Source organism: Solanum lycopersicum, chromosome 11 (assembly GCF_036512215.1).
Source record: "Solanum lycopersicum chromosome 11, SLM_r2.1".
Classification (NCBI taxonomy): Eukaryota; Viridiplantae; Streptophyta; class Magnoliopsida; order Solanales; family Solanaceae; genus Solanum; species Solanum lycopersicum.
This window is the reverse complement of record NC_090810.1, coordinates 53,633,107-53,646,010: the sequence shown is the minus strand read 5'-3', so window position 1 is coordinate 53,646,010 and position 12,904 is coordinate 53,633,107. Positions and strand designations below refer to the sequence as shown.

The window sequence follows — 12,904 nt, the reverse complement described above, 5'->3', positions numbered from 1 at the left end:
CACGAAGATATACATTTTTGCATGTGTATATACAATTTTCTCTCGCTTTATACAAAACAGAAACATAAATTATACACTTCTGTGTATAAAGCGAGAGAGGCGAGAATGGGAGAGTGGCGAGCGAGACTTCTGGGAGAGAGACGTCTGGCAAATTTTTGTCAATGTTTGCTATGGAGCACAATTAAATCAAACCCTAGCTATTCTATTTAATTTAGGTTATTAGTTTGCTATTATATACAATTTTCCTTTTTTTATATGGAAAAGAATGAAGTATTTGAGAGTGTACCGAATTATGTAATTATTGATCATTTTCAAGAGAGTTTTTGGTCAAAAACATCCTTAAACTATGTGTTATTAAACTATATGCTTAAAGTAATATTTTTAGCATAAGACATCCTTCAAGTACTAAAAGTGAACAATTTTCATATTTTATGTAACATCAAAAAACTAAGGGATCCTACAAAAATATGAGTAGTTCACGTGATTATCAACAAAAGTTCTCCTACATAATTTCATTACCTGCGGTAAGAAGATTTGAAAAAAATATTAAAAATCTTAGACACTATACTGAAACAAAAAATATTCGGAAGGGATGAGGATAAATGATCTGCTCTTTTTCTTATTTAGTAACGGAAAGAAGTTGGAGCTTAATCATCTCTATTTTTTTCACAGTCAAACTGTATTTAGATCAATAAATCTTTGGGCTAATATGATAGAAGTGATTAGAATATTGATCATTCCTCGCATTTGAGTTTCATTCTACATTATTGGAAACGGAAGTTTCTAATTAATACGCCGCTTCTGACATATTCAATTGAAAAGAAACATATTTCAACTAATAATATTTCTAATATCAAATTACATGAAAAATCAATGGAAAAAAATATTGAATTAAAAGATTTAACTAATGCTAAACTCAATTACTAAAAAGTTTCATTATAGTATTTTTGGCGTATCTAAGAATAATAATCACGAAGGGATGACTTAATCTTTGTGGATCAATTAGTTTTCTGATAAATTCAAGTAGAGAGATGAAAATTGTCCACTTTTAAATACTCAAGGGTTGTTTTCTGCTAAAAATGATATTTTAGTTAAGGTGATTTTTACTTAGTTGACTGATTGATAACAATTTTTAAATGATTTTTTAGTTTTTTCTATTGAAAAGAATGAAGTATTTGAAAGTGTAAGATTATTGATCATTTTCAAGATATAACAAGTCATTGAGTACAATTGTAATGCTAATACTTATTTTAATATTTTGTGTTTAAATATTTCGTTACATTTTAAACATATACAAAGATTCAGTACTTCTTTTTTTATTATTATTATTGCTAAATATAAATTAATTTTATTGGAAATTCACAAGTTTAAAATCCTAAATTCACCTATGATTTGATGTACTGCTTTGTATCAATGATCTTTTTTTTTATATCTAGAGTTAAAAATTGAAACATTTAATTAAGAAAGGAGCAACTCATTCCATACACCATTGTTTTTAAAGATAAATGGTGTGGTGGTTGATGTGAAGAAGATGAACCGTGTGAAATGTCTCTATTATTAACAAATTATAATAGTTGTCATCTAAATTATGTTATTATACACGACTTCTTGGTCTAGTATTACAATCAATAAAATGATAGTTATAATAACTTTTGCTACTTTTTTTTCTTGTATATATGCACGGGTACAAACTTTTTTTTTTCTTTGGCAATGATTTAAATGAAGACTTCTTGTAAGTTATGAATGTCCATAATATTAACAGTTAGCAACAAAAAGCTGAAGAGGAGCCTATAAAGATGAAAAAGTGTGATTACTTTTTTCCCCATTCATGAATGCATTACACTTAGTGGAGTGGTTTTTTTACAGCCTTTTCTTTTCATTTCTCTGTAGTTCATATTATGTATCTGCAATTCCATAATCCATATGATACCAGTGAATATTGTTTCTTCCAAAAAATTCAAGGTTGTATGCACGCATGCGAAAACTTTTAGCTCTAATAAACATAAGACATTAGTAAAGAATGGTAAAATCTTTACTAGTATTAGTTAAGTGTCATTTTTAGTAGTGTTAAAGGCTTTAGGGACATATATAAAAAGTATTAATTATTACTAAAAATACATATTTAATCGTAATTAATCTATTATTATTTATTAATTACCACTAATAATCATCTTTAACGTAATCACTTCTCTCTATATATATATATGTGTGTGTGTGTTGTTTATTATATTTTGATTATCGCACAATTTTGTTGTTGTTGTTTCTTTCTTGCAGACTTCACATTATTTTTCTTATTAATTGTTATGTTTTCGTCATTATTTTCTTCTTTTACTGAATTGGATGCACTTGAATCGAAAGTCTTTCAGAAACACTCTCTAGCTTCACGTGATAGTGATTTATGTATGTATATACTCTACTATCCTCAAACCCACTTACTAAAAATTTGTAAATATATTTAATCTCATTAAATTATAATATATATATATATATATATATATATATATATATATTTGGAATAGTTTGATAAGTAGGTTTTAGTTTGGGAGGACACTCTAATTTACCATTGCACTACAAATTGGTGGATTTGAAGAAAGGTTCTTCAACTCTAGCTATTTTGGTAAGTACTTATTTGTCCACGTTGACCTAGCAAACCTCATAAATTTGTTTTCTGGGTTATGCCATCGTCAAGTTTAAAATCATAGATATTATCATTTATTATATGCCTTATAAAGTTCATTTAAAGCAGAAAACTTTCGTATAGTCACTCAAAAATAGTTTAATTACGCTTTATAGTTATATTTTTGCTAATTATGTTTTGTAATTACATGTTATAGGGCGTAGAGTGGCGATCGAGATTGGGAGAAGAAGGAGAGACAGGCGAGAGAGGGCAAAGAATGTGAGAGAGGTGAATTGTATATTTATATTGGTTAAATAATTGTATATATGTAATTGATATACATATGTATTTCCATATCTGACTAGCGAGATTGGGAGAGGGAGAGGGAGAGGAAGGAGAGAGGTGAGCGAGAGACGACAATAATTTGTATAATTTGCATCTTGATTGAGTACGTTTGTATAATGTGCATCTCTTTTATATAATTCACAGGTACGTTTGTATAATTCACGTGTTTTTATATAATTGAGTAATATAAAGTTTGAAATTGTACAAATATAATCAAACTCCAAATAACAAATTGATACAAATATAAACAGATGAACTTTAAACAGTTATACAAATTTTTAACTAAGGGTATAATAGGTAAAGAACTTATCCAATCCTAATTTATCAAAATAGACATGTAATTAGAGGAAAAAAATGTCAACAAATAATTAGTGAATGAGAGTAACTTCTAAGGGTATCTACTTATAACCTTTTTTTTATGTTCATTATTAAAATAACACCCTCTAATTACAAGAAACATTATTGGTAGAAAGTGTCTCATGTTGATAGGTGCCACTCGTGTGCCTAATATAATGCTATTGCAAAATGATAATTTGTTCCAATTCCCACTCAAAACTCACTTTTTCTTATATTTTTTTCATCGAAAAAACAAGTTTAAAGTAATATTTTATAAAAAGTAAAATTATAAATGGAGATATTTGTTGCTCATTTGTACTGTAAATTAGCAAAGATTATTTGTCTTATTATTTGAAAATGTGCCAAGAACTTTTTATCCCATAACGCAACAATATGCTTATTCGGTATGGACTGAATTGTTTGTGCATATACATTCACATATCATTTTCAAAGGAAAAAACAAAGTTAATAGGTAGTCTCACATATGTCACTCTTTAAAAGTCAATTTCCAATTTCTGTTTCAAAATAAAGTACATATAAGATTTTTTATCATTTTTTTGTGAAAATGAAATTCAGAGGACAAAGTAATACCTAACATTATTATTAATAACAAAGATATTCTATATAAGAAAAGGTTCATTATTAAATTTTTAATTAAATTCTAGTGAATTAAAAGATACTGGAGTAAATGCTACATGACTCGATTGTGCCCATACTAATATTTTATTTTATCTTTTGTTATCCAAAATTGTTCTCTCAATGTAATGCCAATATAATATACATATCATTAGCCCTTGAAGAAAGCCAAAAGTCAATTCGAAGGTATTTATCCCTCTCCCACCAATAAAAACGGTTTTTAGCATCAATAGATTACATATTAATAGAAAATGATGATGTCTTTATCTATAGTCACTATAAATTTTAGAAATATTTATAAAAAATGCTAAATATCGCTAAACATAAAATTTTAACGTCAATTAGGTAATTGTCGCTAAAGATCCGTAAAACTAAATAAGTATCAAGTTCTAAACCTTAAAGAAATATTAATGGCACTTTTGAAAAGTTGTGTGTAAGTTTTACATATACTTTTTTAATAGTTTAAGCTAAAAGGTATGATAATAAAAATATTCAAATATATATTTCTCTAAGATGAGCCAAATTTAACAAAATAATGAAAGGATTAGACTAAATTAACTTAGTAACTTTACACATTGGTGGGAATCAATGGCAGACAAGGCATCATCATAGTGTTTTCATCCCTTTTTTTTTTTTGCTGTTAGAGTACTTAAGTTCGACAACTTTTTAGGGTGGGCAAGAATATAATTATTACTACTACATTTTTCATTTTCTTTTTTCATTTAAATTATACATATAGAAAGAAAAAAGTGGGGAAAAATGTATTTATACTTTAATTATTTTTTAATAACAAATAATAGTTGATTTAGAGCTATCTATTGTCTTTGACAATTAAATTCTAGGTTGGTGGATGAAATGAAGGGATTTGAACCTTTGACCAAGAGGACATGAAAGCTTAAAATGTTTCTTTTTTGTCATTAGTTTTTTTTTTTTTGAATCATTGTCATTAGATCAATAAATACACTATGTTAATTAAGTTATTAACAATCATATTTTTAAATATATATATTTTATTAAATTTTTTAATACAAATATAAAATCTATGCAAAATTACTGAATTTTCAAAAACCTTTATCCAATACTTTTAAATCTTGGCTTAACCTTTTCTTTTTCTTCTTTTAATTAATCATGTGTCCTAGATCCAATTCATATTGGAGAATGCCCATTATCTAGTTTTAGACTTTTAGCGCTCACTAACTATGAAATTTTCTTATTAAGCCTTAAATTCGAGAAGTTTAATTTGATTTTAAAAGATACATATAAAAACTTTTACTATTCCATCACACTACAATTCTTCACTTAGGTGGAAAGGTTTGCTTTTTGTTCCAACAAAATGATGGCCGGCAGAAACTAAACTTTGTGAAACTTGAAATGTATATTATGTATATTTTAGGGTATTAGAAAATTGATGGTAGGGAAAATATGTCAAGCAACAAACCCTAAAAGATAGGCCCAAAAAAGAAAAGAATTAAATTGGTTAATGTTGAAGATTTTGTGTCACCTAAAGTGAAAGGATTAGGGATTTTAGGTAAAAGGATCCTTTTCCAAAGATGTGAAGATGGATATATATATATATATATATATATATAGCCCTCAAAACCAATATTTTAATTTTAAAAAAGAGAGGAGCAATGGTGGGGTTTGCCAAGGCATTTTTAAGATGTTGGCATCCATATATCCATCTCATATATATATATATATGTGTGGGGGGGGGGGGCTCAAAACCAATATTTAATTTTTAAAAAGAGAGGAGCAATGGTGGGGTTTGCCAAGGCATTTTATATATATATATATATATATATATATATATATATATATATATATATATATATGAATGTGTCATTCCTCTTTTATTTGTTGAATTTAAGTCTTATGTATTGACGGTACACAGTCATATCATTAATGAAGGTAGGTACAAGTAAATTTAGGGGATGATAATTAATTGATCTATAAATAAAATGATAATCAACTTGTTATACTCTAATAAATAAATGAAGTTAAACTCTAACAAAAACAATTTTAAATAGTACTAATAAATATTCAATATCGCTATAAATTTTAGAGACATTTGAAAAGAGTATAAACTATCTAAAAAACTTATTTAATGTCAATTAAGCTATATTACTATATTGTTAATTAATACTTCTTTTGTCCGTAATTACTTGTCCCCTTTTGAATATATACACTTATTAAGAAAATAATAATGGATATAGTGAGTTTACCGTTTTACCCCTATTAATTATGAAAGAAATGAATTAAAAATTAAGATTTTTAAGAAATTCTACCTTTTCTCAAAGTAATTAATTGAGGATATAATAGGTAAAAGAAATTGTCTTTTCTTGATTTGTGAAAATGAACAAATAATTAGAAACGACTAAAAAAAGAAAAAATGGACAAATAATCAGGGACAGATGAGTAACCTTAAAGAACATTAATTTTCCGTGCTCTTTGATCAACTAATCAACTAATTGTTGGTTAGAATTATGTATAACAAGAATGGCTCAATGATCAACCAAACAGTTGACTAATATAAATTATGAAAGGCTAATGTGGTGGTTTGTTGACCTTAATTAACAACATCTTTTATGGTTGAGGAAATTTATATAATTATTTTAAGGCTCCCATTATATACAATTATTATATCTAACTGGATTCAGTTGGAACACTATTTGCTAATTTAATGTAATCTCTCATTAAGAAAATTAGAGCACATAGTATCAAATTTCAGATCGCCAACCACATGGTGAAGAAATTAATAGAAATAATTTATTGGTTAAGTACATATTGATTACGAAAACGAAAATTAACGATAGACAAATTTTTATAGCTAAATATGTATTAAAAAGTTATGTTAATCTTATTTTATCTATGGATTATAAAATAAATATAATTAGCTAGGAACGCTATAGCATTGATTTAGCTCAGTTGCTTATAAATTTCATACTTAATTTCCTATTTTCTAATAGCGATTAGAGGTGGAAAATTAATATAGTCACCGTAGCTTACATGCTTAATAAATTACGATATCTTTTTAGTCACTCAGGTTGTTGGGAACTCTTCTTTGAAAATTCTAAAATTAAGTTAGCTACCATGCATTAAACTTTATAATTTTATGATTATTAGTGGAGATAATCATTTTCAAGGATCTCTAGGGCCACTAAAATTTTAGTGAGGGTTCTTACTTCTTATCTTACCAAATCATATTTTGACCAAAACAGAATTAACAAATAAAATGTGTTAAATAGATTCTTGGAAAACATATAAGTGAATAGACTGAGTACTGTATAAATCTAAATAATCATAATTAAAGCATGTACTCCAGACTAACGAGATACTATCTGATTCTTAGAAACATTATCAACATTTGGTTGGTTAAATATATGCAAACATTATTAATGTAGAACTTAGTTATGAGAAAATTTATGTATAATTTTATGTAAATAGTAATGATATTGAATTTAGTTATTTATATATTAATTATTTCACCTTTTGCCTTACATAAAATAATATATAAACACTCTCATAATTTATACATAGATTAGTCATGTATGCAAATTTTAAAATTGTAAATCAAACACTGCATTACTATTTTTCATGAATATATATAACTTACCTCCTAATCAATTACCAGATATGATATGGCTTGTACAAAATTCAGGGGTTGTTTGTTAGTTGGATAAAGTCATGCAAATATAATGTGACATTAGTTATGTAAATATTAGTTATCTAAGATTTAATTATGCAGATATTAGTCATACAACATTTAATTGATGCATATATATCATGACTCAACCCATCAGACTATATGGGCACCTACTCTAGCATCTAAAAAAGATAACCCCTACCACCCAATTTTAAAATGGGAATTAATAAACATAATCTAGCAATACTCCTAACTTCATTTAGAACAAATTACTTCGTAAAGAAACATGCTACATGCTCCCCCAAAGAACTAGTCTAAATAGGTATAAGATCTTCTAAGAATACAAATTATAAAAGAAATAAGACACAACTCTCACACCAAGAATATATGAGTGGAAGTTGTTGGAGATCATCATTGTCTTCAGTTATGAAAATACACTGAATCCTGCTACAAGAATATGCAAAGTAGTACAACAAGAGTAGTATCCATATAAACAACACGTATTGATAAGCATTATCGATCGATCCAAATCCACCACATAATATCATGCAAATAACCAAAAAGATATGCAACATATATACATATGCAGTTAGAACCTCGATCATTCAATCAACACCCTTACTACAACATAATTACCTTGGACCCATATACTCTACCTCAAGTCATCCACCTCCTTTCACTATCAAATCCACCATCTAGTCATTCACTATCACTCTGTAAACCAATCTACTACTCTTCCGCAAATTTTATGCTAACACATGTCTTAATAACACTTTAATTATACAAAAATATGAACAAGTAATCATAACTTAGAAAAATAGATATACACAATTATTATCACATTTATAAAGCAGTCAAACTCTCGATCCTCACACAGACTTAACATTCACATGAAGTAAGTTTCACATGATCACAAACATCACAATCAGTCACACCTTTTCAATAACCTAGGCCACAAAGGATCCATAAGCATCATCTACAGTGTTTAACATGCAATCTCGATCTAAGATCATTCCAGCAATTAAGTACACCAACCTGGCCTCTGATGGACTAATATGTGATAGATATAACACAATAAATCAATTTGATCCTCTCACATGAAAAAATCATGTAACAATCATGCCACGACGAAGTAAATTATATTTAAAAGAATTTTTTTAATATTAAAAGTTCTAACACTTTAGATTTGATTAAAAAAATAGGTGTTCAAGGATAGTTTGGGTAATTACTACAAAATCTTCATGTTTTTTGTTTATCCATAGGAGTTCAACTTCATTTTACTTTTTAGTACCCTAGGAGAACAAAGATGACCCCAAAAATTGAGTCATTCCTAAGGTATGTAGCCCTAAAATGAAGCTTTCTCACCTACCATACTCATTTCACACTCACTTTTCATGAGTGCAACAAAGTCTTCATAAAATAATTAGATGTTGCCCCAAAAATAATATCATCAACACACATCTGAACAATGAGTAATCTTTTTTTCGTGACTTCACAAAAAATTAGTGTTGTCAATATTGTCTCTTTTGAACCCATTATCAAGAAGAAATTTTGGCACTCACTCATACCATGTTATAGAAGACTATTTCAGCCCATATGTAGCTTTATCCAACTTGACCACATGTTTTGGTTGATCAATATATCTTCTAAATCTGGAGATTGCTTGACATACACTTCTTCCTTTAAGATAAATATTTAAGAAGACACTTTTCATATGCACTTAAAAGAGCTTGAAAGCAATGTATGCAACAAACTCAATAAGAATTCTTACAACCTTCATTTTTGTCACTGGCAAAGGTCTAAACATAATTAGCCATTTATTCTTGACTATAGCCTTATACAACCAGCCTTGATACATTTCTATAAATAATAACATTCTCATTTGATTTATTTTTATATATCTACTTGGTCTCTATGATAGTTCCGTCAGTGGGTCTAGGAACTAGGCTCTACACCTTACTTTGTTCAAACTAATGTAATTCTTCTTTCATGGAATTAACCAAATCAATATTCTCAAGAATTCTTTACATTTTTGGTTCAATAATGGATATAAATATTGAGAATGTGAATATATTCCTTATTTGAGATCTAGAATGCATTCCTTAATTCAGAGGGGAAGTGTGATTATCCAAAATGACTTATGCTTTCATCCTAATTTTTTTTTGAAACCTGTTGAACTTGATCTGCACCTGATTCTTCATGTGTTAAATCTGTACATTCATCTATACTTGACAAGTTACCTCAAAATTGTCTTGTGGGTTATGCTCTTCATCTTTCGCAATCTTTTTAGAAATGTCAGCCTCCTAACTTGGATATTCATCATTGACTTCCTCCGTAAGATTGTTCCTTTGAATTTGAAGAAACTCTTCTATCTCTACATCATCCTTGTCTTTCAGATTCTCAATTCCTTCATATTTATAGATGTAACATGAACAATTTCTTGAATACACAATGTCCTCTTGTTACACGCTTTACATGCTTTGGTAGTAGATAAATAGCCAACAAATATCTATTGATCACTCCTAGAATCAAATTTTCCAAGACCATTATTTCCATTGTTAAGAACAAAATTTTACAACCAAAAACTTTATTATAGTTTAGTTTACGATTACAATTGTTCAATAGTTCATACGGTGATTAACCATATTAAGCATCTATTCGTAACATACCAAGAACTGTTAACTACTCCAGCCTAAAAGTTTTTTCAAAGATCAGCATCAATCAACGTAGTTCAACCAATATCTACAAAAGTTATGTTCTTTTTTTCACCCACACCATTATATTGAGGAATTCTGGAGCTGAGAAATTGTGATCTATTCCACTTTCAACATAAGTATCTTGTATTCTTACATTCTCAAACTTTGTACCATAGTCTTACTTGATTCTTGTTATTTTGTAATTTAGTATGTAGATCATCTTGGCAAAGATCATCAACACATCACAAGTTTCATCCTTGGACTTTAAAAACATCATTAATATGAATATTGACAAATCATCTACAGTAAAAAAATATGTATTTCTTTCCTTCTATGTTTTGAATCTATGCCCACATAGATTCATGTGAAGTAGTTCAAGAGGTCTGTAATGATTACTTGTTTTTTATGCTTAAATGAGGATCCAATCTACTTTCCTCTACACATGCATCACAAACTTTTTCATTTATAAAATTGACTTTGGTAGTCCATAGACCAGGTATTTTGACACAAGTTTGCCAAGAAGTGATGCACTAACATGACTAACTCTTCTGCGCCACAGGTTAACTTTTTCACTCTGAACACTGAGGTAAGTCAGGTATCTCCAAAAGCAATATTCAGCTCAGTCACATATATATTTTACATCTTTTAGCACTGCGATTTTGAAAAATCAAGTTTGTAACAGTGCATTTGTCTGACACAAACTTATTTTAGAAATACTGAGCAGACTGTATTTTAATCCACTCACGTAGTACACGTCTTTAATTAAGTATTCTAGAGACTTTCCTATTCTCCCCACACAAAAATGTAACTGTTACTTTAATATCATTTTCAGCCGTCACTTTATAAAGTGAGCCAATCAGGACACTAGCTCGCCTTTTCAATTTCTTGATGGAGTGGAAGTTTAGGTTTTCCTTAAGATTAAGTAAGGTTACCTATTCATCTGCTTTATCTTCTTATTTATCCATTGGACACAAAGAGTCAAAAATATCTCCATCATCTTTCACCACAATGATGGAAGTGTCATTTGGATGCTTAAGTTCATTAGAATCAGTTGATGTTGATATACCTCCCTGGGAAACAAAAGCTCTTTTTACAATATAATCAGCCGCAACTCTCTTTTTGAATATATTTAGGGACCTTATAATTTTAAAGATCATTTTCATTCGTCACTTTATGAAGTTAGCTAATTGGGACACTAGCTAGCCTTTTCAATTTCTTGGTGGAGTAGATGTTTAGATTTTCTTTGAGATTAAGTAAGGTTACCTCTTTATCTACTTTATCTTCTGATTTATCCATAAGATAAAATGGGCCAAAAACATCTTCATTATCTTTTACTGCAGTCATGCAAGTGTCATATGGGTCCTCAAATTCATCAGAATCAGTTGATGTATCTCTATAAACACAAAAAAGCTCTTTTGACGACATAATCAACTGCAACTCTCCTTTCAAAATTGCTAGAGACCTTGTCCCTTTATTTTTATTTTATCACCTTCAATTGCATTGAAAAAGTATTTTGTCATGATCCGAGTCTAAACCCTGGACATAGCCGACACTTGAGAATCATGTTGGTCCCCCAAGCAAACCTTCATCCTGACTGATTACAAGCGGAAGACAAACTCAAGCATACAAAAGCTTAAAACTGAAATAAATTTAATAACTCAAATACTCAACTTTAAAATATACGAACAATACTCAATAGATGAACTCAAAATTTGTAAAAACAACTCACAGAAGATACATACTGAAACTACTCAAATTTATCAATCTATGAAGCTTCTACTATTACAGAAAGATATCGGGACAAGATCCATGAGATCTCATACTAACTGTAAGGTAAAGGTGAGATCCTGTGCAATATATGAAGGCTCACCAAAGCTGACTGAAACTTCAAGTTCCATTAACGAAGTTTCTGTTGATGACCCTCAATACTTGTATATACATCATAAAATGATCCAAGCCAAATAACGTTAATACATTGAATATACGAGCATGTAAGAGAAATTCTAAAGCATAAACATGAGCTTGAACAAATGGAAAAGAAATATACTTACCTTTTCTCAATTCAACTCAATGAAACATAGTTCCCTTCAACTCAGGGAAATAGGTCTAAACTCAAACATAAGATACTCAACTTAGTGGAATATAGTTCAACTCAACTCAAAGAAATAGGGTTCAACTCAAAATTAATATACTCAACTTAGCAATAAGATACACATCTCAGTGAAACATAATTCAACTCAACTTAGAGAAATATAGTTCCCCTAACTCAGAGGAATAAGGCTCAACTCAGAAAAAAGATAATCAACTCAACAATAAGATACTCAACTCAATAAAATATAGTTCAACTCAACTCAGAGAAATAGGGATCAACTTAGGAATAAAATACTCAAATCAATGAAACATAGTCTAACTCAACTCAGAGATATAGGGCTCAACTCAACAATAAAGTACTCAATTCGTACTCAAGATACTTAACTCAAACTCAAGATACTCAGCAACAATAAAAGATGCATTATATGGAAAGCTTTTAAAACAATAGATAACAACTTAGTTGTATGCAAAAATACAATAATAGCTCAATTGTATGAAAATACAATAATAACTCTGTTTGTATATAAAAGAAAAATACAT

General features: G+C 28.8%; 1 long non-coding RNA gene across 1 annotated transcript; it reads left to right on the top strand.

Annotated features, from left to right (window-relative positions):
* The first annotated feature begins 2,532 nt into the window (after nt 1–2,532).
* Nucleotides 2,533–3,099, top strand: LOC138339511 (uncharacterized). The gene is made up of 2 exons (XR_011212292.1): nt 2,533–2,617; nt 2,835–3,099. It is a non-coding gene; the product is annotated as an uncharacterized lncRNA (long non-coding RNA).
* Nucleotides 3,100–12,904: the final 9,805 nt, after the last annotated feature.